Here is a 27836-nt window from a genome sequence, read left to right as displayed (position 1 = left end):
ACACTGACACAGAGCAGAATAGGGACTGTTGTACCCCTACATAGGGTCACTTGGCAGATATGGATTGACACCTGTCCTCAGAGATCATGATACACACTGACACAGAGCAGAATAGAGACTAATCCCCCTACATAGGGTCACTTGGCAGATATGGATTGACACCTGTCCTCAGAGCCACTGATACACACTGACACAGAGCAGAATAGAGACTGTTCCCCCTATATAGGGTCACTTGGCAGATATGGATTGACACCTGTCCTCAGAGCCCCCGATACACACTGACACAGAGCAGAATAGAGACTGTTCCCCCTACATAGGGTCACTTGGCAGATATTGATTGACACCTGTCCTCAGAGACCATGATACACACTGACACAGAGCAGAATAGAGACTGTTCCCCCTACATAGGGTCACTTGGCAGATATGGATTGACACCTGTCCTAAGGATCCCTGATACACACTGACACAGAGCAGAATAGGGACTGTTCCCCCTACATAGGGTCACTTGGCAGATATGGATTGACACCTGTCCTCAGAGCCCCTGATACAAACTGACACAGAGCAGAATAGAGACTGTTCTCCCTACATAGGGTCACTTGGCAGGTATGGATTGACACCTGTCCTCAGAGACCATGATACACACTGACACAGAGCAGAATAGAGACTGTTCCCCCTATATAGGGTCACTTGGCAGATATGGATTGACACCTGTCCTCAGAGCCCCCGATACACACTGAAACAGAACAGAAAAGAGACTGTTCCCCCTACAAAGGGTCACTTGGCAGATATGGATTGACACCTGTCCTCAGAGACCATGATACACACTGACACAGAGCAGAATAGAGTCTGTTCCCCCTACATAGGGTCACTTGGCAGATATGGATTGACACCTGTCCTAAGTATCCCTGATACACACTGACACAGAGCAGAATAAGGACTGTTCCCCCTACATAGGGTCACTTGGCAGATATGGATTGACACCTGTCCTCAGAGCCCCTGATACACACTGACACAGAGCAGAATAGGGACTGTTCCCCCTACATAGGGTCACTTGGCAGATATGGATTGACACCTGTCCTCAGAGACCTAATTGTGTAATAATGGTAATACTATTACCTATTATATAATATTGGCTGGGGCAAGGAAATTCCCTCTAAATATATGGGTATAGTCAGAGAGTATGGAGAACGGAGTGATAAAGTGTCAATAAGGTGATATAAAGTTAAATGTATCACAGACACACAGCCACCCTTTCTCTTAGCTAGTTTCCAGAAATGCTGGATAGGTAGAAGGGCTATAAAGACTCAGAGAGGTCTAAGAAGAATCCTCTAAACTAGCCCTAATCTCCATAAACACCTTCAAGGGTGTTCTAAGCTAAAGCTCAATCTAAACGTTTAGATGACTGCCTGATTTCCCATCACAGATGCTGGCTAGGAATAACAGTGTGCAAGACAAAGAGTGGGTCTAAGTGCCCATAGTGCAGTAAAGTGCCTAGTGAAGAGAAAAAGAGAATAACGAGCTGGCGCCCAAGAGAATAATGAGCTGGCTATCAGGGGACGTGTATATGGCATCGATTTTAGGAACCGGGATATGGAAAAAGAAGCTTGGTCGGTCCTCCTACTTCAAATTTGGGGCACTGCGCGTGCAATCTAATGTGCCACCAGATAGGAGTGGTGTGTTAAGTAGTACTATTCCTATCAGTTTAATCCCTTTTATGTGCCTTTTTTTTGGTTTGGTTTTTGAAGCCAAAGTGCAGCACCAGAGGGCCGAAAAATTAGGCATGTACACATGCCTGAAAAATTAGGTATTGTTGTAGCCGCTGCTGTAGCAGCGGCCATAAAAATTGATGTTTGTTTCCCAGGCAGAAAGTGCCCTAAAACATTGCAGCTTGAACCCTAGTTGGTGGCAGATAAGTCACAAAAGTCAACCGGCATTCAGATCTAAAATACAGCAGCGTGTGGACTATTTTTAGCCCAAGGCAGCTCATCTCATCAGGTCTTTTTTAGTTGAATGTATCGCCCAGTGTCAGTCCCTTCGGGATCCATCCCTCATTCATCTTAATAAAGGTGAGGTAATCTAGACTTTTTTGCCCTAGGCGACTTCTCTTCTCAGTGACAATACCTCCTGCTGCACTGAAGGTCCTTTCTGACAGGACACTTGAAGCGGGGCAGGCCAGAAGTTCTTTTGCAAATTGGGATAGCTCAGGCCACAGGTCAAGCCTGCACACCCAGTAGTCAAGGGGTTCATCGCTCCTCAGAGTGTCGATATCTGCAGTTAAGGCGAGGTAGTCTGCTACCTGTCGGTCGAGTCGTTCACGGAGGGTGGATCCCGAAGGGCTGTGGCGATGCGTAGGACTTAAAAAGCTCTGCATGTCCTCCATCAACAACAAGTCTTTAAAGCGTCCTGTCCTTGCCGGCGTGGTCGTGGGAGTAGGAGGATGACTTTCACCTCTTCCCCTGTTAGATTCCTGTTCTGCTGTGACATCACCCTTATACGCTGTGTAAAGCATACTTTTTAATTTATTTTGCAAATGCTGCATCCTTTCCGACTTGTTGTAATTCGGTAACATTTCCGCCACTTTTTGCTTATACGGGGGGTCTAGTAGCGTGGACACCCAGTACAGGTCGTTCTCCTTCAGCCTTTTTATACGAGGGTCCCTCAACAGGCACGACAGCATGAAAGACCCCATTTGCACAAGGTTGGATGCCGAGCTACTCATTTCCCGTTCCTCCTCCTCAGTGATCTCAATGAAGGTATGTTCTTCCCCCCAGCCATGTACCACACAACGGGTACCAGATAGGTGACAACGAGCACCCTGGGATGCCTGTTGTGGTTGGTCTTCCTCCTCCTCCTCAAAGCCACATTCCTCCTCTGACTCCTCTTCCTCACAATCCTCTTCCAGCGTTGCCGCAGGTCCAGCAAGCGATGCTGATAAGGCTGTTCCTAGTGGTGATGGTGACCACAACTCTTCCTCTTCCTCTTCACGCTCATCTATGGCCTGATCCAGCACTCTTCGCATGGCACGCTCCAGGAAGAAAACAAATGGTATGATGTCGCTGATGGTGCCTTCGGTGCGACTGACTAGGTTTGTCACCTCCTCAAAAGGACGCATGAGCCTACAGGCATTGCGCATGAGCGTCCAGTAACGTGGCAAAAAAATTCCCAGCCCCCCAGAGGCTGTCCTAGCACCCCGGTCATACAAATATTCATTAATGGCTTTTTCTTGTTGGAGCAGGCGGTCGAACATTAGCAGTGTTGAATTCCAACATGTCGGGCTGTCGCAAATCAAGCGCCTCACTGGCATGTTGTTTCGCCGCTGGATATCTGCAAAGTGCGCCATGGCCGTGTAGGAACACCTGAAATGGCCACACACCTTCTTGCCCTGCTTCAGGACGTCCTGTAAGCCTGTGTACTTATGCACAAAGCGTTGCACGATCAGATTACACACATGTGCCATGCACGGCACATGTGTCAACTTTCCCAACTTCAATGCCGCCAACAAATTTGTTCCGTTGTCACAAACCACTTTGCCGATATCCACTTGCTGCGGAGTCAGCCACTTTTCCACCTGTGCGTTCAGGGCGGACAGGAGTGCTTGTCCGGTGTGACTCTCTGCTTTCAAGCAAGTCAAACCCAAGACGGCGTGACACTGACGTATCCGGGATGTGGAATAGTACCTGGGGAGCTGGGGGGGTGCCGTTGATGTGGAGCAAGACGCAGCAGCAGAAGAGGACTCAGCCAAGGAGGTTATGGAAGAGGATGGAGTAGGAGGAGTAGAGGAGGTGGCAGCAGGCCTGCCTGCAAGTCGTAGCGGTGCCACCAACTCCTCTGTAGAGCCACGCATTCCATGCTTGGCAGCCGTCAGCAGGTTTACCCAATGCGCAGTGTAGGTGATATACCTACCCTGACCATGCTTTGCAGACCAGGTATCAGTGGTCAGATGGACCCTTGCCCCAAAACTGTGTGCCAGACATGCCATTACTTCCTTTTGCACAATCGAGTACAGGTTGGGGATTGCCTTTTGTGCAAAGAAATTTCGTCCGGGTACCTTCCTCTGCAGTATCCCAATAGCCACAATTTTATTGAATGGTAAATGCTGGCGGGCTAATAGTTCAGACAAGCCGACTGTCAGACGCTGGGCAAGGGGGTGACTTTCTGACATTGGCTTCTTACGCTCAAACATGTCCTTGACTGACACCTGACTGTGGGCAGATGAGCGGGAACTGCTGAGAGACGGAGTGGCGGATGGTTGAGAGGGGGCAAGGAGGACAGCAGTGGTTGACGTGGCTGAAGATGCTGGACCAGGAGGAGGATGGCGGCTTTGAGTTTGTGTGCTGCTTGTACTCATATGTCGATCCCATAGGCGTTTGTGATGTGCGATCATGTGCCTACGCAAAGCAGCTGTACCTAGGTGGGTGTTGGACTTCCCACGACTCAGTTTCTTTTGGCACAGGTTGCAAATGGCATCGCTGTTGTCAGAGGCAGACACACAAAAAAAATGCCACACTGCTGAGCTCCGCAATGACGGCATTCTGGTGGTGGACATAGCATGCGTTGATTGGCGTGCTGTCGGGCTGACCCCGGGTGCCGATGCATGCTGTCTGACTGTGCCACTAGCTCCTAGCGACGACCTCCCCCTGCTTCCAACTTGTCTCCTCCTCCTCCTCTCTGTCTCCCCATCTGAACTTTCGCCCTGTTCTTCTTCTTGCCGAGCGGGCACCCACGTGACATCCATGGACGCATCGTCATTATCAACCGCTTCACTTGTATCTGACAACTCAGCAAAGGAAGCAGCAGTGGTTACAACATCATCATCATCACACCGTACGTCTATGTGTGTAATGCTGCCTGCCTGAGACATATCCCTGTTATCTACATCCTCTGGCAATAATGGTTGCGCATCACTCACTTCTTCAAACGGATGTGTAAATAACTCCTCTGACATACCAAGTGAAGCGGCTGTGGTGCTAGTGTTGGTGGTGGCGGCAGACGGGTGAGTGGTTTCTTGAGAGGTGTCCGAAGCTAAGCTGGAGGAGGATGGTGCGTCAAGGTTCCGAGCGGAAGCTGTAGAAGATTGGGTGTCCTGTGTTAGCCAGTCAACTATGCACTGGCAGAGGTTGGCAGAGTACACGCTGTAGGCCTGACACTCGCTTGAAGACAACTAACTGCTATTCAATCTATAACAGTGAAAAACTTTTTTTCTTTTTAAAGGACCACTCTAGGCACCCAGAACACTTCAGCTTAATGAAGTGGTCTGGGTGCCAGGTCCTTCTAGGGTTAACCCATTTTTTCATAAACATAGCAGTTTCAGAGAAACTGCTATGTTTGTGAATGGGTTAAGCCTTCCCCCTAATCCTCTAGTGGCTGTCTCATTGACAGCCGCTAGAGGCGCTTGCGTGATTCTCACTGTGAAAATCACAGTGAGAGCACGCAAGCGTCCATAGGAAAGCATTGTAAATGCTTTCCTATGTGACCGGCTGAATGCGCGCGCAGCTCTTGCCGCGCATGCGCATTCAGCCGACGGGGAGGAGAAGAGGAGGATCGGAGGAATAGAGCTCTCCGCCCACCGCTGGAAAAAGGTAAGTTTTAACCCCTTACCCCTTTCCAGAGCCGGGCGGGAGGGGGACCCTGAGGGTTTGGGCACCCTCAGGGCACTCTAGTGCCAGGAAAACGAGTATGTTTTCCTGGCACTAGAGTGGTCCTTTAACCCCTTAAGGACACATGACATGTGTGACATGTCATGATTCCCTTTTATTCCAGAAGTTTGGTCCTTAAGGGGTTAAATGCACGCTATAGTGACACCGGATATGAGTGGCAAAGTGCACTTGCAGAGGTTGGTAGATTACACGCTGAAGGTCTGACACCCACTTGAAGGACACTGACTGCTATTAGCTTACAGTGAAAAACTTTTTTGCTTTTTAAAGGCACGCTATAGTGACACCAGATATGAGTGGCAAAGTGCACTTGCAGAGGTTGGCAGAGTACACGCTGAAGTCCTGACACCCACTTGAAGTACACTGACTGCTATTAGCTTACAGTGAAAAACGTTTTTGCTTTTTAAAGGCACGCTATTGAGACACCAGATATGAGTGGCAAAGTGCACTTGCAGAGGTTGGCAGAGTACACGCTGAAGGCCTGACACCCACTTGAAGGACACTGACTGCTATTAGCTTACAGTGAAAAACTTTTTTGCTTTTTAAAGGCACGCTATTGTGATACCAGATATGAGTGGCAAAGTGCACTTGCAGAGGTTGGCAGAGTACACGCTGAAGGCCTGACACCCAGACGCTTGCAGACAACTAACTGCTCTTCAATCTATTACAGTGAAAAAAAATGTTTCTTTTTAAATGTCAAGCTTAAGCTATTGTGACACCAGATATGAGTGGTGGCACTGGGCAAATGGGCACAGTATCCACTGAGCCTGACACAGAAGCTGGCAGACAACTAACTGCTATTCAATCTATTAAAGTGAAAACATTTTTTTTCTTTTTATATGTCAAGCTTAAGCTATTGTGACACCAGATATGAGTGGTGGCACTGGGCAAATGGGCACAGTATCCACTGAGCCTGACACAGAAGCTGGCAGACAACTAACTGCTATTCAATCTATTACAGTGAAAACATTTTTTTTTCTTTTTAAATGTCAAGCTTAAGCTATTGTGACACCAGATATGAGTGGTGGCACTGGGCAAATGGGCACAGTATCCGCTGAGCCTGACACAGAAGCTGGAAGACAACTAACTGCTCTTCAATCTATTACAGTGAAAAAAAAAATGTTTCTTTTTAAATGTCAAGCTTAAGCTATTGTGACACCAGATATGAGTGGTGGCACTGGGCAAATGGGCACAGTATCCACTGAGCCTGACACAGAAGCTGGCAGACAACTTACTGCTCTTCAATCTATTACAGTGAAAAAGGTTTTTTGGTTTTAAATGCACGCTATAGAGACACCAGATATGATTGGCAAAGTACACTTGCTGAGATTGGCAGAGCACACGCTGAAGGCCTGACACCCGCTTTAAGGACACTGACTGCTATTAGCTTGCACTGAAAACCTTTTTTTCTTTGTAAAAGCATGCTACACAGAAACCAGATATGAGTGGCAAATTACACTTGCTGAGGTTGGCAGAGCACACGCTGAAGGCCTGACACCCAGACGCTTGCAGACAACTAACTGCTATTAGCTTACAGTGAAACACTTTTTTTGTTTTTAAAGGCACGCTATAGTCACACCAGATATGAGTGGTGGCACTGGGCAAATGGGCACAGTGTCCACTGAGTCTGACACAGAAGCTGGCAGACAACTAACTGCTCTTCAATCTATTACAGTGAAAACATTTTTTTTATTTTTAAATGTCAAGCTTAAGCTATTGTGACACCAGATATGAGTGGTGGCACTAGGCAAATGGGCACAGTATCCACTGAGTCTGACACAGAAGCTGGCAGAGAACTAACTGCTCTTCAATCTATTACAGGGAAAAAAATATATATATTTTTAAATGTCAAGCTTAAGCTATTGTGACACCAGATATGAGTGGTGGCACTGGGCAAATGGGCACAGTATGCACTGTGAGCCTGACACAGAAGCTGGCAGGCAGGCAACTGCAATTACATTACACAGAAAAAAAAAAAAAAGCAGACTGATGTTCTAGCCCTAAAAAGGGCTTTTTGTGGTGCTGTTCTTACAGCAGAGATCAGATGAGTCCTTCAGGACTGTAGTAGACACTGAATACCCTAGCCTAGCTATCAATTTCCCTATCTAATGAACAGCAGCTACACTTTCCCTCCTCTCACTAAGCATGCAGCTTCAGAATGAATCTAAAATGGATGCTGGGAGGGAGGTGGGAGGGTGTGGAAGGGAGGGTCTGCTGCTAATTTGCTGGAATGTGTCTGCTGACCGTGAGGCACAGGGTCAAAGTTTTGCTCAATAATGACAAATAGGGAGCAGATCGAACTGCCCATGTGTTCGCCCCCGGCGGCGAACGCGAACACGCTATGTTCGCCGGGAACTATTCGCCGGCGAACAGTTCAGTACATCACTAGTTATTCTATTTAAATGCTGCAAGCATATAGTTTAATTTGATAAACTCTGCTATAAATTATTGTAATGGATTTTATATGTCTATATTTATATTTTTATATAATAAATATCTAAAAAGACAAAACTTTATTGATTCCAAGACAATCCTTATTTTAAATTGTATTCGCAATTATTTATATATTTAAAATAGAGGATTTCTTACTGACTATATAAAAGTATGGCTAAGATATCGGTATGGTTAGCTCTGCTAAGTTCTATGCTTTAAGACGTTATAATGGTAAAATGTTAAAATTTTTACTGGAAATATCAGATCAGGTTTCAATGCATTTAACTAATACTGTAGCTGTAAGTAAAAAAAAAAAAAAACCCTCTATGAGTAAAATCACTCATACATTGCAGCTCTAGGTCTGCCCTAAGTGGCTCTCTACCAGACAGCCACTAGAGGGCTTCCTGAATTGAAACAGCCCTTTGGTCCGGTACCTGACACTGGACATCCTCACGCTCTGCATGAGGACCTCCAGCGTCAGATTTTTTTCCCATAGCAAAGCATTGATTCAATGTTTTCCTATGGGGAGGTCTAATGCGTGCATGACATTTGCTGTTAATACGCATTAGAGCCCGCTCATCACGGGCAGAGCATCGTCCCAGTGCTGAGTGAAATCGGCGCTGGGAAAATATAAGTAAATTAAGGGTATTTAACCCTTTATTTACTGTGGAGGGAGGGGTGTGAGCGAATAGGGAGGCAGAAGGAGGGATAGAGCCAGGAATACAGCTTTGTATTCCTGGCACTACAGTATCCCTTTAAAATAATGCACTTCAAGTGGTTTCTCAAACTTACAGCTTACAGCCTCCTGATTCATTGAAACTGTTTGTGCACAGTTTCTGCAGAGCCTGTAACTTGTCCTTAAAAATGAAAAATACTGGTTTTGGGAGGTTGTTGACAGAGGATTGAAAGGAAAGTGAATGCCTTTTGAGAAGAAAAATAATCAGTGCTGTAGCCTTAAAGAAACTCTATCACTTTGCTTTCTCCTATTGTTTCCTCTTTTCTTACTCTTTCAGGATCTGTTCTTCTTTTCTTCATTTCTGATCTACAGAGAAATTGATCAGAAATTAAGAAAGGAAGAACAGATTCTGAAAGAGGAAGAGATAAGGAAATAATAGGAGAAAGGTAAGTTTGAAGTGAGAGAGCCAATTTAAGATGGAGCCCAAAGTCTGCAAATATGTTTACACATTTTGCTTTCTGATTTGTGAAGTTTATTTTGTTACCTGAACATAATTTGTTATTAAGTAAAACCTTTGTATTTAGTTTAAGAATTACATTCTAAATGCTTTTTTTTAAACTATTCATATTTTTCAGTTGGTGTGAATGGTTACATTGTATTATTCATCCACATTTAAATAAATTATGTATTTCAGGTGGGATAAGTATACGATACATACAAAGGACAGTTTTGATCTTTTAAGAGAGATGGCATTGCACGTTATATGGACTGACTTAAAGTTGCTCTACTTTTAAAAAATATGTGTTTCTAATGTTAATAATAATTTTAAAAAACAGATACCTTCCGCTACCCAATTTGATGCAATATCCATCTCCCATCCATCCATGTTCCCCACTACATTCCTCATTACCATAATTATGGTACTCAGCAACATCATTTACCCACTAATAAATTTGTCAGCTTCCAGTCTTATTTTAAGTTATAGTCCTCCTATATTCTATGTCTTCTAGCCAAAACCTGATGAAAATTGTCCTTCTCACTCTGTAACACCAGATCTAATTTTACCCTCAACCATTTTCTTTAGTATTAACTTGCTTTCCTGGAATGCAGTATCTGGGCTTGAATAGGTTGCCAGACTATGAGATGTTCCTAAAAAAAAAATTCCTGCGATTCTGTGAATGCTCAGTCATACTTAAGGATGTGGCAGAGATATAAGATGCCACACCTCACAACTCCTCCCTTTGTCATATTCATACAATGTGTGTTCCATGCGTCAGACCATCAACATTGAGATCTCTGAGTATCAAGCCACTCTTCTGTACTTACCCCCAGGCTAATCGTTGCCAGCCCTCTCCTGTTCCATTTCTCCCACTATGAACCCATGTCAACACAGACTGTTATAATCCGTACTGTCCTCATTTTGTGATATTTCAATAAATTAACATAAATGTATAGGGACCACTTAACTCTAATGTATCTATTGATTGCCATAAACCCCATTCCCCCAAGCAGCTCTGATGTTCCACAGACTATACTATAATGTCCTTTGGTTAATGATACTTTAGGAAGGCATCAATAACAACAGTGAAGAGAGCCTATGCTATTCCCACATTATTGAAAATGCATTAGTATAAACTTACTGCATGTACATGCTGAACTTGGCAAACTGACATGCAAAACACAATGGGCATTTAAAAATAACTAGATGGCTATGTTGAGAAAAAAAAAACAAGAACAAAACCTAAAAATAACTACAAAGTACAAGATAGAAAACTCAATTTAAAGTTTACCTGTATATAAAATTACCTGGTTTGGTGCATTGACTCCTCGTTGTTAGAACTTGAAGACTTGGTTGTTTCAACCTGGACATGATTTTGGTCTAGTTCCAGAGAATCCATATGAATCAATACGTTATATCCATGCTTTGGGTCATCATTTTGCAGATTACCACTGATGTCATCTAATGGGCAACTAATTCTGCTTTGATCTTCTAAATTTCTGTTTATAAATGGTGTGTCATTTTCTTCCAATGAATGTACAATTAAAACATCTTCAGAAGAAACACTGTTGCAACGTATCAAACATTTTTCACCTGTATAGATTAGAAGAGAATGTGGATGCGATATTTCTGACAGTAAACTTTTAAAAACATAAAATAAGAAATATAAGTGACAAGTAGACTACTGAATAGTTCACATAATTCACATTATTTCTTTGCATGATAACCTGTCCATTAAAAGAAGCACTTCAGGAACCAACAAAACGTAAGAGCAAGTTTTACCTGATATTAATTTCCCTTTCATTTTGTCAAAGTATAAAAAAATAATAACAACAATGCTTTTTCACAAAGCCTACAGAGAACGAACCATAGCTTATCCAAATAGATTATTGTGGAATAATGACTGACTTGCCCCAGTTGTCAAAACTAATCACTGTCTTCCATTTATCTACAGTATTTCAAACCTATGCGAACAGCCAATGATTGGTTGTGGGGACTGAGTCAAGACAGTAGCTCTGCTCACTTAGATCTCTCATTGGCTCAGCTGAGTACTGTAGTAGATTACTACTAATAAGTAAGTTGCTTCGTGAAAAGAGGAAGCATGGCTAAGCGGATGGCTAATACAGAAAGCTGCATTTTTTTTATGGCCAAAACCTCATGAATCATATACATCTAAATTGGTCTGGTGCGTCCTTTAAATTGTTAGAGTTGATAATTGTGTTCAGTTATATGCCCAGAGTGTAAAGAAAAAAATATATATTGGCATGCATATGTTTAACAGGTATCTCAGGGTCATACCTATTTCACTTTTCTCAGTTACAAAATGACATAAGGGTCATACTCATTTCAGTTTGCAAACGTAAGATGGTTACAGATAGACTTGTTGGCCCTATGTCACATTTTAGCAGCACACCAATTAAAATTGCTTATATAAAAGCAAGTCCATAGCAAACCAACAAGAAATGATAATCCACACAAGTTATTTTGTACCCTTTCATGTGGCCATTTATCATCGATTCCTGCCAACTAAAGTGGCAGTACTTATATATTTTTGCAAGTATGATTTGCATAGTTATTTGCATATTGTTTAATTGTATAACATTTCTACATGTGTTTTTGCCTGCCCCATAATGTATATACCCACCAAGATTTTCTTGTGAAGTTATAAAGTCAAATAAGGACCTATACATTTCAGTTTTCTTTAAGGGACATTCTGGACATCTAAAGCACTTTAGATTGCTGAAATGTTTTATTTTTAAAAACTATGCAAATTTCAATAAAATTGGCACTTTTAAAAATCAAAAATCAATCAATCTCTAACGTTCAAACAGACAACAGGTTGGGGCGTGGCCAAGACTCCGAACAGTATGGACGTCTAAACCACGAGCTCTCCGCCACCAAGCTCCTAAAAGCACACCACACACGACCCACGGAACGAAATGGGGCGCAATAGACGACAGGATAACCCGCAAACCCCCAGGGGGGCACCCACGTCCTCTGTGTCGGGACCGATGGACGGATTTCTCCACACCCCGTCGGGGCCTACCCATGAGGCATGTCCCCCCAATATGGCGCCGGCATCTCCGGCCTCCACTAACTCTGACCTGGAGCAGCCCACGCTGGCGGACATAGGGGCAGAACTCAGAAGACTAGCAACGGGAATGGTCACTAAAGCGGACCTACAATCCCTGGCAACATCACTCACAGCATCGATTGCCTCGGCGGTCACAGCACTACAGGCCGACGTCGACGCACAAAATGGGCGCATACGATCCCTGGAGGAACAGGCCCAAACCATACGCCAGCAAGCCACAGCAGCAGACACTGCCATCTCCAGACAAGGCAACCTGCTACTTACCCTGAGACGCCAGACGGAAGACCTCGACAACCATAGCCGTCGCTCCAATATCAGAGTTCGCGGAATCCCGGAACAGGAGGCCGAAGGGAGCGTGGAGACAACGCTGAGGGACCTCTTCCGTACTATCCTTGGGGAGGAGGCCCCAGCTGACATCCAATTTGATCGGGCACACCGGGCCTTGCAACCGAGGCTCCAGGAGGGAGAACCGCGAGACATCATCTGCTGCCTTCACTCCTACCAGCTGAAGGAGAAGATCATGAGGGTAGCCAGAGCACAAACCACGTGGAGGTATCAGGGGACCGGGGTTTCCCTCTTCCACGACCTCTCACCGGTGACCCTGGAGGCGCGACGAGCATTGCGTCCCATCACAATGGCACTAAGGGACAGAAACATCCCATACAAATGGGGCTTCCCTTTCAGTCTGCAAGCCCGGTACAACAATGAATGGGTCGTGCTGCGATGGCCTGAAGAAGTGCCGAACTTCCTGCTCCGCACGGGACTTCCCCCCTCCAGATACCTGACTGTATACTGGAACCTCTCAACCGAGGCACCGCAACACAACGGCAGCCCAGGTGCCCCCGTAGGGGCCCACGAGAGCCACGTCAGCAGCCAGCTCCACCTCACCCGACCAACCCAGAGGAATAGCCTCATGCAACTGCTCCCAAGACTCGAGGGTCCAGCACATACACCCACACATGGACGCAACCCATCACCTCAAATGTGAGGACTCACGAGTCCCCCCCCTCCCTCCCCCCCCCCACCCAACGACATGTCATCACGCTATGTCTGCCACTCGGACTAGAATGGGGGACACTCGCCACATGGATGCTGTCTTTGGGTGGGGAGTGGGAGGGGGCCACCTGCACTAGGGAACCCCACAGGGGGCAATCTCCCCCCCAGGTCAACACGCTATGTCTGCCACACAGAACTGGTTGGGGGACACTCACCACGTGGATGCTGTCTTTGGGTGGGGAATGGGACGGGGCCACCTACACCGGGGAACCCCACCTGAAGCAATCTCCCCCCCCCCTCCTCCCCCACCCCGGAACGGGACTTTATACATGGACTCAAAAGGCTCAACCCCGGACCAGCTCCCAGGTCCCCAGCTCCCCTTAACAGAAACTATAATTCACGCCACGAAACCACGCTGCATCCCCAATCCCACCCTCCTCCATCTGCCAGTGTCAACCCGCTACCATCGGTGAAACAACACAGGGATCAGTAACCCCCCCCACCACCTCAATGTATAAGTATATGCGCAGGCATTGATAGGTCTAGAAGTCTGAAAATCCATATAGGCAGGTGCTATGGGACACCCCCCCACCCCCCCCACCCCCCGCACGAATAGTATACATTATCACTCAATAAATACCAGGAACCTACTTATAGGAAGACAAACAGGGTGATGTCGCCCACAATTTTTCGTAAGGGATTGGTCAAATGAGCAGCTTAGGGACAGAAAGCTGCTACAGTGAAACAATCAGAAGCTAACTCCGACTAACCTGTCTACCTATCGTTATGTATTTTGCTATGTACCGTTTCTACTTAAGGCCAGTGCTGCAACTACGACATAGGAATACACTTCTGAAATGTATGTATGCGCACCCACACACTAGGACAACTCAGACGCACCTGCCTAGACCTAGCCCTCCCCCCCCCGCCCACACAATCACTACACAAAACCTGAATGGTAGGGGATGGATGACTGAGCCCCACACGGGAGGCACACACCCAGCTTGACATAACAACAGAGGAAGACGGGGGACCGCCCCATCCCACCCTATACGGCTACCAGGGACTCCGACTGGGACAATGACGACTCCACTGACACCCAAACATCGGACGATACTACGCCCCCACTCGGGGAATCGATACACATCACAATACAGCTCACCCCCACACGGCAAAAGGAATCAGCAAGTCGTAAGGTACACGTCAATCAACTACATACACGGTGGCGGACCACAAATGGACCCACACTACTACCCGGTAGCCCTCGTACCTACCGGACCCACTCACGCCACCACCTTGGTGCCACAATAGGAGGCGGATACACGCCCCCACGCCCCTGTTCGTGTGAACACTAATACCCTGCGGGGAGTCGCCGGTGGGACTCTACCGGCTGACAGCTGGCGGCTCTAGCCGGCGACTGCCTCCACAGGCACACGAACTTCCTCACACAGGAGGAAATCACGCCCCCAACCCTTGGGCGACACGCTTCTCTCCCCCTTTGAGAGGCACACCACCCCACCCTTCACCCCCTCCCACCCCGCCCTCCCCCCCACCCCCTCTTCCCTGCGGATCTACCCGCGCGGGGGCGCGACCCGACGGGAGCGGGCAGCTGGCCTGGGGGGCCCAGGGTGGGTTCCGGCTACATGGCTGCGCCCCGCGTCCCGCGCCCGATCGCAACCCAGCGGACGGCGGGATCCTGCGCATACGTGCCGGATCCGTACAGGATTCTCACCCTGAACTGCAGGGGACTGAATATCCCGGAGAAGCGAACACAACTGCTACGGGACTTACATAGACGCCACATCTCAGTGGCTTTTCTGCAGGAGACCCACTTCAAAGAGGGATCCGCGCCGAGTCTGAAAAACAGGGACTACCCATCTCCATTCCTCTGCAACCAATCCACATCCCGAAGGGCAGGAGTAGCGATACTTCTGGCGGCGAAACTCCAATTCGAGGTATTAGACAAAATTATAGATCCCCAAGGACGCTACTTATTCTTGAAAGGGGTAATAAGGAACCGCACCTACACCTTTGCAACACTATACGTGCCGAACAATAACCAAGCCCAATACGTCCGTAGGACCCTCGCCAAGCTCCCCCCCTTTATAGAAGGCACCCTGATTGTGGGGGGAGACTTCAACGTCCCCCTACACCCACTCCTGGATTCCTCCACAGGCCACAGCAGCGTCCCACAGGGGGCACTGAGAAGCATACACATGGCTCTCCGAGGCCTGCGGCTGGTAGACTGCTGGAGAGCAATACACCCCACAGACAGAGAGTACACCCACTACTCCGCTCTCCACAAACGATATGCAAGAATAGATTATCTATTCCTGCAACAAGAACAACTAGCGATGCTACAATCTACGGAGATCGAAACTGCCCTATGGTCGGACCATGGCCCAGTATCCATGGCAATTGACTCCCCATATGTGCGACCAGCCACGTGGACATGGAGGCTACAAGACTCTCTCCTACTAGACCTAGTGACACGCACACAGATATCCGAGGAATTAACCACATACTTCGACCTAAACACAACGGATGAACTAACAGCAACCACCATTTGGGAAGCACACAAGAGTGTAATACGTTTAACCGCGAGGAAAAAAAAAGGAATCCAAACACCAGATGTCCACCCTGGTGGAGGAAATAACATCGCTCGAATCGCAACACAAAAGATCCCAACTTGTATCGACATATGCAGCCCTACTGGAAGCACGCAGACAACTAAGAGACCTTCTCACGCGCCGCCACTACCGCACCATACAGCGATCGAAAGTTTTCTTCTACCAGCACGCCAACAAAGGGGGAAAACTACTGGCAAGAATGATTAGAGGGCCCCAAACGATAGCCCAAGTCCACAGACTTCGGACAGCCGATGGCACGACCACCCAATTCCCCGACAAAATAGCCACCCAATTCCGCAATTTCTACTCAACCCTATACAATGTTGCACACCCCTCCCAGGGGACGGCAGCCGAGGAAAAACAAAGGAGGATACATGAATATCTGACTAAATTTGTCACAAACAAACTCCATCGAGACAAGATGGAACCACTGGAGGCTCCGATCACAGAAGCAGAAGTGGCAGGCGCAATCAAAACAGCCAAGCCTGGACGAGCGCCGGGCCCGGATGGCTTCACCCTGGAATACTACAAAAAATTCAAAACTACCCTGCTCCCAAAACTCACACTAGCTCTCAACGCCCTCATGACAGAAGTCCAATTCCACCCGGAATCACTAGAGGCCATTATTACGGTCCTCCCCAAACCGGGGAAAGACCCCGAACTCTGCGGAAACTACAGGCCAATATCACTTCTTAACGTGGATATGAAACTTCTCACAAAAATACTCTCCAACAGGCTAGGCCGCCTGTTACCGAAACTTATACACCCGGACCAAACCGGCTTCATACCTGGGAGAGAAGCAAGGGACAGTACCCTGAGAGCCCTGTCGATCCAACACCTAACGAAACGATCCAAAGAGCATACTAGTAACAATTGGCTGCTGTTCTGGGTGGTGGTGGTGTACCCGGCCGGATCCAGGTTGTTCGATCCCGAAGTTGTGGACAGTCTCTTTTGTAGTGTCCCCAGCGATGACACTGAATGGTGTTAGGCTGTCTGAACCACTGTTGTGACGTTCCAGGTGGCGGAAGCTGTCGCGGTGGGGTCGTTGGACCTGAAGTGTAGGTGGTAGTTACATTTGGGTGTACCACTGTTTTGCCTGGTGCCGGTTTCTGTTGCCTCCAGGCATCCAGGTAATCGTCCGCCCTCTGGGCTGCTTCGGTGAGGGTTGTAGGGTTGCAATCCCTTACCTACTCCTGTATTTCTGGTGCCAGCCCATCGTAGAACTGTTCCAAAAGCACCATCTGTAGTAAATCCTCCATGGATTGTGCTTTATTGGCCTGTATCCAGCCCAGGGCCGCTCGTTGTAGTCGACAGGCCCACTCAGCATGAGAATCTTTCCCAGTCTCCTGTATGCTTCTGGTGTCATGGCATTTCTGGCCAGTATGATTTCCTTAACCCAGTTGTAATCCCTTAATTCCTCGTCTGGTACCGTGCGGTACGCCTCTGCCGCTCTCCCCGTTAGCCAACCTGCTAAAATGGGGACCCAATCCTCGATATTGATCTTATGTAGGTTACATAGTCTCTCAAAGTCCTCGAGGAATGCATCAATATCTCCCTCTGCTTCCACATCTTTGGCTTGTTCTCCTGTACCATGGGCACTGTCTGGTTCCTTTCTGGAGTTTTCTGGACCATTCGTCTTAGCACAAACTCCTGCACCTCCGTCATGGTTCTGGAGATAATATCCGCTGGTGGGGTTTCCCCATAGAATGATAGCCTGAATTGCAGTTCTCTCTGAAATTCCAACCGCTCCTGTTCCTCAGCTGGATTGCTATGTACCAGAGCCGAACCGCCCTCTGCTCTGTATTCAGCCATGACTTCCGCAACCAGAACTGCCTTAGTCTTATTGCTGGCGGAGATACCCCTTGTTTCCAGAAGATCCTTTAAAGTGGATCGCTTTAATGTGGTGTAATCGATCTCCATCCGTGACCCTTTGGTGCTGTTGCCTTTCCTGGTACTTGTTCCTCTGTGAGTCTGGATCCCGACGCTGCCAACCAATGTAGCGGAGAGCTGATTTCCCACAGCCTATTTCTGCTGGTATCCTAGAATGGCTCAGGAAGAAGTAGTAAATCCAATAGGGTAACAAGCACAATCAGCAAGGCAATCCAGCAATATTCCATCACTTTTCCCAATAACTGGATGACACACAGTATCAGGAGTAGAACTTAACTAACTTTGAATCACACAACCCCTGCTTTTATGCAATGCTCCTGTGCAAGGGAGCCACCCACAATAATTAGTACATTAACCAATAGAGTACAAGGTACAACCCACACATCTCCTTACATCAGCTTATCTGTTAACATAATTAAAATGTACATATTTTCCCCCAAGTTCTAGATGTACCGCAAATACATAGGGTACACCCCTAAATCCCCTGATAGCCTTGATCTGGGTGAATAACATTCAAAAATCACCCAGATCGGACCAGGGGTTCGGGAGTTATGGGGGTTAAAAAGTTGGGTGGAGTTTCCTTTAGGCCGACTGAAGCATGGCTTTCCAGCCCAACTTTCCAGCCCAAACCAGTTCCAACTAGTCTGGCAGTGTGCCTGGGACAACGCCCTGCTGGAGAACAATGGGACAGGAAACGGGGGAGGGGTACACCTTCGTATACACAATCTATACACAGTCTAATAGAAGTCCATACTAAAACCTTTTATGTTCAAATAAAAAAATGATTAAGGAAATGTGTTGGACAGCCAGAGGGGTTCTGCTACAACTCTCCCTGATCAACAAGTCATCTCTGCTCATGTGTAGGACCTAATGTGGTAAACATGTAGTGCAAGGGTGGTAAAGTCAATATCAAAACAGTATATTAAACATACATTACCCCAATCGGTAAACTGAGTCTATAACATGCCTACAGAAATAGTATATATACTCATGTGAATGATTACTCTTAATCAGTGTCAGTGTACTCCAACATAAACCAGGGTTAACTAAACACTAGGGAATCATAAGTTTAATATGGTGTTTTTGGGGTTGGGTTTTCTTTTGCTCCCCCTCCCTCATCTCCCTTTTAATCCCCTCAAAAACTGGTGTAAAACAAAACAAATTTGAATTAGAGGGACCACCTATCCAAGTGTTATTACGTTTTACTAGTATCTACCTATTGCTTCAAAAATGTATTTCTTAGTATGTTAACTATTCTTCTCAGCGTCTTATCAGATTTACAAAATTTGATTTACAAAATTTGCTGGCATTGAGAAAATTCAGTTAGGCAAAAGAGGGGGCGATCTTGATCAGACCCTCAAAAGGAGGGAATGCTACTGGATTTTTAAGCTTGACACGCTAGCTCCCAAAGGTCTGAATGAGGGCTTCACCTTCACTCCCTTCATAGACACATGATGTTCTATCTCTGTAGATATGTATATAGTTAATGTGCTGTGATGTTCTTTTCTTTATGTCTTTTTCTTTCACTTAATTCTTGTTATATATTATGATCCCTACCAAACCAGGTACTATTTAACTAAACCAGCAGCAGTATACAATTAGAGACCACATATAGACAGAGTACATCAATTGGATCTCTTTTCTCTAAGTAAAATTGAGACTGTAATGATCTCATAATATGACCATTAATGGTTAGGTCTAGACCACAGAGATTCCCTCCTAGACCCTTCGGTATTCAGCATCAACAGTGGGATGATATTGTTCCCATAGATGTATCTTCAGACCGGAATAACTCTGCACAGCTCCATCCTTAGGTCTATACAATTAAATAGGGCTTTTATGCCTTTAATTTTCAGCCTAGTCTCCCCATTATCCGTCTATAAGGTTACAGATACTCATGCACTTCATCTGGGCACCCCAGATTCTTTGACATGATATGTATCATTATACCTAGTTGGTGCGATCACATCACTTCCCTACATACAATGGTGATTGATAGGGGAATACAAAATGATCGCACTCACGCAAGACGGGTAGCAGTGCTATCACAACACTGTTTCTGCGAACAGATCAGCCAGGCATTTTAGCCGCTCACAGGTCCCGCCCCGTCTACACCCACGTGGGCGGACCTACAGGCTGACTGACAGCTCACACAGCGTGCCGGCTTGGCGCGCATAGAGGAGACACACCTCCGAAAATGATTGGCTGCTGGATCGTTTACAGGGCGTACTTAAACGCCAACTGTCTCAGTACCCGGTTTACCTTTGACAAAGGCGCTTAGACAGCGCCGAAACGTACGTTAGGTCCGCTTGTTTTTTAGCTTATGCACGTTTGATGTGAATCTCTGGTGAAGGGGGTATGGGCACCTTCTGGTATCTAACTGTTTGTTAGAAACAGTCAGGAGAATGCTTTCAGAGTAGAATCTTTTTTCTTTCACAGCAACATTGAGAAGTGATATCTTGACCAAGCCCTGCAGACATAGCAGGTTTTCTACAACTGCATTCAGTGTATGATACACTTGCATACTTTATCAAGTGTTTGAATCAGCAAACAGTGTGTTTATAGAATAGTACAGGGGTAGGCAACCTTTTAGCAGCACTGTGCCGATATAGGATTGTGATGTCCCGTAGGGTGCCGATCCTCAGGCCCGTTGCTACCAGGCAAGCTAACCAAGCAATTGCTTGGGGCCCCGAGCTGGCCTGGGCCCCCAAGCAGGGCCGGCCATTTCTATAAGGCTGCAGCCGCCTGAGCGCTCCATAGAGAGCCTCAGGCGGCTGCAGCACTGCCTCTCTCGTCATCTCCCCTTCCCTGTAGCGTGGCCGAGCTCCTCTTCCTCGTGTCAGTCCGGCTGGGTACCACGCAGTACAGGAGATTTAGTTTCCTGTTCCCGGCCAGACTGACAGGAAGTGCACCCTGAGCTTGGCCACGCTACAGGGAAGGGGAGGTGAGAAGAACATAGGGAGGGAGGGAGGGAGGGAGGGGGGGAGTAAAAAGAACATAGGTGGGGGAGTAAGAATGACACCTGGGAGGGGAGTAAGAAGAACATGGGGAGGGGGGAGAGTAGTAAGAAGAACATATGGAGGGGGGAGGAGTAAGAAGAACACGGAGGGGGGAAGAGTAAGAAGAACACGGGGGGGTGAGGAGATGAGAGAACACAGGGAGGGGGGAGGTGAGAAGAAGGGGAGATTAGGAGAACACAGGGAGGGGGAGGTGAGGAGAAGGGGAGATTAGGAGAACACAGGGAGGGGGATGGTGAGGAGAAGGGGAGATTAAGAGAACACAGGGAGGGGGGTGAGGAGAAGGGGAGATTAGGAGAACACAGGGAGGGGGTGAGGAGAAGGGGTGATGAGGAGAACACAGGGAGGGGGTGAGGAGAAGGGGAGATGAGGAGAATACAGGGAGGGGGTGAGGAGAAGGGGAGATGAGGAGAACACAAGGAGGGGGGTGAGGAGAAGGGGAGATGAGTTGAATACAGGGAGGGGGTGAGGAGAAGGGGAGATGAGGAGAACACAGGGAGGGAGGTGAGGAGAAGGGGAGATGAGGAGAACACAGGGAGGGGGGTGAGGAGAAGGGGAGATGAGGAGAACACAGGGAGGGGGTGAGGAGAAGGGGAGATGAGGAGAACACAGGGAGGGGATGAGGAGAAGGGGAGATGAGGAGAACACAGGGAGTGGGGTGAGGAGAAGGGGAGATGAGGAGAACACAGGGAGGGGGTGAGGAGAACACAGGGAGGGGGGTGAGGAGAAGGGGAGATGAAGAGAACACAGGGAGGGGTGAGGAGAAGGGGAGATGAGGAGAACACAGGGAGGGGGTGAGGAGAAGGGGAGATGAGGAGAACACAGGGAGGGGATGAGGAGAAGGGGAGATGAGGAGAACACAGGGAGGGGATGAGGAGAAGGGGAGATGAGGAGAACACAGGGAGTGGGGTGAGGAGAAGGGGAGATGAGGAGAACACAGGGAGGGGGTGAGGAGAACACAGGGAGGGGGGTGAGGAGAAGGGAAGATGAGGAGAACACAGGGAATTTTCAATTGTTGAAAATGTTCAAGTTTTATGCACATTATATGCAACAGCAGTATTTGCACTGTAAACCTTTTTTATTTATATAAAGTGTGGGTGAACTTACACTGTATGTCTATGCTGTGGTTCTTGTAGGCTTTGCGTGCGGGGGGGGGGGGGGGGGGCACCATGTCCATTTTGCTTGGGGCCCCCAAATTCCTTCAAACGGCCCTGCCGATCCTATTTTTTTTAAATTGAGGTGTGTGTGCTGACGTATTCTGCTTGAGTTATTTATACTGTAATTGCTTTGTATCATTGTATTTGTGCGTATATGAGCTATTATATTGTATATGTTCATTAGTAGTTTATGGTATTGTGTATGATACATATGAATGTGGGCTGTGTATGAGGGCTGCTTGTGGAATTGTGTGTAGATGGATATGTCACATTGTGTGTTAGGTAGTGTATGGGGGCTGTTTGGGGTTTTGCACGTGAGAGGCTGCATGTGGGATTGTGTGCATGTATGTAGATTGTTAGTGGTGTTGCGTTTGTGGGGATTGTGTGTATGTTTGTGTGTGGGCTGTTCGTATTATTTGTATGAGGGGAGGCTTATTCTGCAGGTCTGTGTATATCTAGCAGTGTGGGTGGCTTCCCTGGGTTCCAGTGGGGACCAGCCTGGGCAGGTACAGGTCAAGGACAGGAGCTGCAACATCAGCTGTGGGCTGCTCTACTACAGTGTGGATTCCCATTCACAAGTGCTGGGAGGAAGTGATCTGAGATCACTTCCTCTAAGTGCTGCAATGCATAAATTGAGGATTGTCCTTCACTACCTCTTTGTATTAGCAGATATCTGAAGTTTCACTGAGACTCCTGATAGGCCAGACCCTGTTTGGCTCTAGCAGCCTTGAGTGCCGTGGAAAGACACCTCGAGTGCCGTGTATGGCACTAGTGCCGTAGGTTGCCTACCCCTGGAATAGTATCTGTTTTGTTCCATAGCCATCATATGAGCCTTGCTTACACAGTAGGATCTCCTCAGATAGATCCATTATACTGTGCACTAGCTCACTGTATAAATGTGGCAGGGATACAGCTGTTATCCCATGGATACTGTTCTCTCATGCCATTAACACAATATCACATTTAGTTGCTATTTTTAAGACTCTTACTCTTTTATTGGAGCCTTGGGTTTACCCTGCAGCTGTGACATTGAGCCTCCACAGCTGGAGATACTCACACAGCTTCTTTTCACACAGGCTTATTTCCCTCTAGACTCCATGAGCATTACTACCTGACACATCTGGGATATTTCCACAGATTATATCGCCCTCTCCACCCCCAGTATTTTATCTTTAGTGGTGATGGTGCATTAAGTTTTATTTTCATTTTTTAGGGATCATTAAGTTTATGATGCCCGCAATAAAGTTATGTCGTAAGATTGGTATATAAGGCAGAACAACACCTGCAGAACTACCCCTTAGCGCTCCCAAGGCCAACCTAGCCTACGGATCACGCTATCTTCTCTTTTTCTCTAGTCTATGTACAAACACAAGGGTTATCCCCTATTAGTTCTGCAGACACACTCTTGTTCCCACTAGTTGGGAACTCCAGCACTTCGGTGCTTCCTTTTGTTCTAGATTTACAAAATTGCCTCCTTTTCCTGGTATATTTAAGAAACAAAATAAATACATGAATAAAACAATGCATAATCATGGGGAAAACAAATGCTACAAAACATCAAAACATTTATCTCTGATTTATTAGTATGCTCAACAGTAAAATGTTTTTATGCTGCCTAAAAAGCCATCTACTAATAGATTCAAAATAAAGTTAAATGCAATGTAGATTAAAAATAATGCATTGTAGCTTCTTGCTCTTTGTTAAAATGATTTCAGCCTTGTTCTATACTTTATCGTCATTCATCTATATGATTTCTTCCAAGCTCAGTGAATGCTGGAAAAGGCTGTGGGCAAGAAGACATTTTATTTCCTTCTATGTAACATTATAAAGTTCACATTGCTACCATTCATTTCTTGACTAGTCTCCTCATCGGGGAAGTGATTGAATTTTGAAAATAAAATAAAAAGGATAAGATCTGCTGTTGCTAAGTTGCAATCAACACATTATGTAATCTGAGAGTATTGTATTAATATTTCAGTGTTTCTTTTACCTTTTCCTTTTCTTGGAATGAGGTTAAGATATCATACCAATACATTTCTACTACAAAATATATTCATTGTTGCTCAAGTTGTTTAAAATGCAAAAATTTATTTTAAAGATGTCCCTAAGTGGTCATCTCCCACTTCTGTCCCTTAGTGTTCCTCTCCTCTCCCCTCCATGTCCTTTTGTGCCTCTCCCCTTAGTGTTCCTCTCCCCTCCCTTCCTTGTCCCTTAGTGTTCCTCTCCCCTCCCTTCCCTGTCCCTTAGTGTTCCTTTCCCCCCTTCTCTCTTAGTGGTCCTCTTCCCTCCCTTCCCTGTCTCTTAGTGATCCCCCCGATTCCCCTTATTGTTCCTCCCCCCTCCTCTTAGTGTTCCTCTCCCCTCCCTTTCCTCTCTGTTAGTGGACTCCACCCCGCCCCTCTTAGTGTTCCTTTTCCCTGACCTATTGTGGTGGAATCTCGGTAAAAATAAATTTAGTAGGCCGAGATTACCACGTGGCATGTGTACGTGCATATGCTGACGTATCGGTCGGTTGGTTGCACGTGGCAAGATACGATCAGTAGTGTACGGAGCATGTGCAAGAATACCGGATGTAGTATTCCCCTCCTCCACAATGCTGGACAAGCCATGCGGTCAAGCAGGAAGTTAATTCTTATTTGTATTGATTGGTTAAGAGGATGTGCGGGTGGAGCGTAATATGGGAGGAGTTATGTGCCTATATAAGGAGCCTGCACTATTGTCCGGGGCTCAGAACTTGTTGTATTTTGGTGACACTAGACCCTCTGAGTCCCGATCGGTGAACCGAATAAAGAATCTCTTCCTTCCTGAAGAAACCTGTGTCCATCTCTCTGTGCTTGGCTTCCGTCAGTTTCTCCGGTATCACTATCCCTTAGTGTTGCTCCCCTCCCAGTGGCGTCTCTAGGATTCATTTTTAGGGGGGGCACATGGTGGGCCAGGGACAAAAGTAGGGGGGCACATTTAACCCCGCCCTCACTGCAGTTTGACCCCGCCCCTGCCGCATGTTAAGCCCCGCCCCCGACACAATGTGTTGTTGTTGTTGTTTTTTTCTTAATAATCCCTGGTGGAGAATTCATTATTTTCCACCAAGGATTATTAAAAACCAAACACATTTCCCTTGATACAGTCCATACACACACACAGACTGCTGAGTCCTTACACACACAGAGAGACAGACTGCTGACCATACACACACACACACTGCTGAGTCCATACACACAGAGACTGCTGAGTCCATACACATTGCTGAGTCCATACACACTGCTGAGTCCATACACACATACAGACTGTTGAGTCCATACACACACACACAGACTGCTGAGTCCAAACACACATGCAGACTGCCGAGTCCATACACACACACACAGACTGCCGATTCCATACACACATGCAGACTGCCGAGTCCATACACACACACACAGACTGCCGATTCCATACACACACACAGACTGTCGAGTCCATACACACATACACACTGCTGAGTCCATACACACTGCTGAGTCCATACACACATACAGACTGCTGAGTTCATACACACATACAGTCTGCTGAGTCCATACACACACACACACGGCTGAGTCCATACACACACACTGCTGAGTCCATACACACACAGACTGCTGAGTCCATACACATTGCTGAGTCCATACACACTGCTGAGTCCATACACACACACAGACTGCTGAGTCCAAACACACACACAGACTGCCGAGTCCATACACACACAGACTGCCGAGTCCATACACACATACAGACTGCCGAGTCCATACACACATACAGACTGCTGAGTCCAGACACACACAGACTGCCGAGTCCAGACACACACAGACTGCCGAGTCCAGACACACACAGACTGCTGAGTCCATACACAATGCCGAGTCCATATACACATACAGACTGCAGAGTTCAAACACACACACAGACTGCCGAGTCCATACACACATACAGACTGCTGAGTCCATACACACATACAGACTGCTGAGTCCATACACACATACAGAGTCCATACACACACACAAGCTTCCTCACTAGCAGACAGACACACACAAGCACATTAAGCCTACCTGTCAATGAAGCCTGATGCTGGGAGTCAGGCAGCCATCTTCTATCCTTTCCAGCAACAGCGGGGGCGGGGCTTATGTGCATGAGGCGGGGCTTTGTTTGGGGGCGGGGCCTGTGCCGGGGAAGCTGCTGGGTGCTGAAAACACCCAGCACCGTTCCAGCTGCTCTGCCCTGCATTCCCTCGGGCTGTCACACACTGTTACAGCCCAATGAAATAAAATGTAAGGACATGGCCAGCAAGTTGCTGGCATTTGGGGGGGCCCAAGGGGGGGCACAGCATGATGTAGGGGGGGCCATGGCCCCCACTTCCCCCCCCCCAGCGACGCCACTGCCCCCTCCCCCTCCCTTAGTGGTCCTCTCCCCTGTCACTTAGTGCCTTAGTGTTCCTTTTAGTGCCCCCCCCTTAGAGCTCCTTTTCCCTTCCCTCCCCTGTTTTTTTAATGTCCCCCCCATACCTCAATGCTTCTCTCTATCCACCCCATCCCCCTACCCCCCTTAGTGGTCCCCTCCTCTTCCTCCCTTGTATGCCTCATTACCTTTCTTGTAGCGTGGCCAAGCAGGGTGGAGCAGACCGCGTTACAGGATGTGACAAACGCGCCTTCCCTCGAACGTTTGCCATGAACTCCTGGAGGAGTATGGAAGTTGGCCTCCTACCCACTGACCCCGGTCCAAGTCTGAGACCCTGTTCAGGAGTTACCATGCCGAGCTGCCATTAGCAGATTTCCCTGTGTGTTCCTGGTTCGGCACTTCATTCAAATGAAACCGAACGCTAGCTCCCTGAATGTTCCTCAGCGGTACTTAGCCGCGACCACTATGGAACTAATTTTGGCATGAGGACTTCGTGGATCCTCAGCGGTACTTAGCCATGAATGTTATGGAACTGTTTTCGGCATGCGCGGTTCCCAGACAACTTGGTCCGGGGTTTTGAACCACTTTGCAACCCGCCAGGAGAGCGCTTTTTAGAGGGAAGGTGCCTAAGACTAAGGGAAACAAACACTACCTGAGAGCCAGAGGGAGCACCCAGTATTTTGGGTGCTATTTTGGGCATAGGACTACGTGTGCGACTTGTCAGAACTTTAACACAGTGGCGTTTCCCGTACACTGCATGGATCCAGTGGTGGATTCACGGGGGAAAGTGTGTCTCCTGAGGGCTGTAGTGGTTATTGTGCCTGCATTGTCCTTTAAATAATCTACTAGTGCCTCTCCAGAGATTAGGTTCTGAATCCACAAATGCATGGATCTGAGCGCTATTTGGACAACTTGGGTGCTCAGATCAGGGCTATTTGGGGATGTATTATTTGTGGGTTTATTGTGTGTTTTTATAATGTTTTGGGGTACTTTTATGTTTTTATATTTTGTGTTGGGCTCTTTGTTCCTGGCAGATAATTAGCTTACTGGTCTTTAACTTAATTATTTCCCAGGCCCAGAGATTCCTGGTAGAAGCTCGTGTTGAATACAATGGAGCCACCCTGCTGCATAAAAGGCAGACTTTGGCTCATTAAAATGAGTTGTACTCCCAGAACTATGTGTTATCTAGTCACTGGGAAGGGAAAGGGTTAATCCTGTTCCAGGATGGAGAGGCTTCAGGAGGACCCCAGTCAAGCCACAGCGGCTGGGGCAGAAACAGGAGGTTTTCCCCTGTTCCAGCTAGGAAGTGGTCCTTGGCTGAGGTACCCAGCTGGGGTACAAGAGCTACGCTACAAGTGGTGGCAGCAGTGGAATAGCTTCCAA

Source organism: Pelobates fuscus, chromosome 4, assembly GCF_036172605.1.
Source record: "Pelobates fuscus isolate aPelFus1 chromosome 4, aPelFus1.pri, whole genome shotgun sequence".
Classification (NCBI taxonomy): Eukaryota; Metazoa; Chordata; class Amphibia; order Anura; family Pelobatidae; genus Pelobates; species Pelobates fuscus.
The sequence above is the reverse complement of the archived record's forward strand: the minus strand, read 5'-3'. Positions refer to the sequence as shown.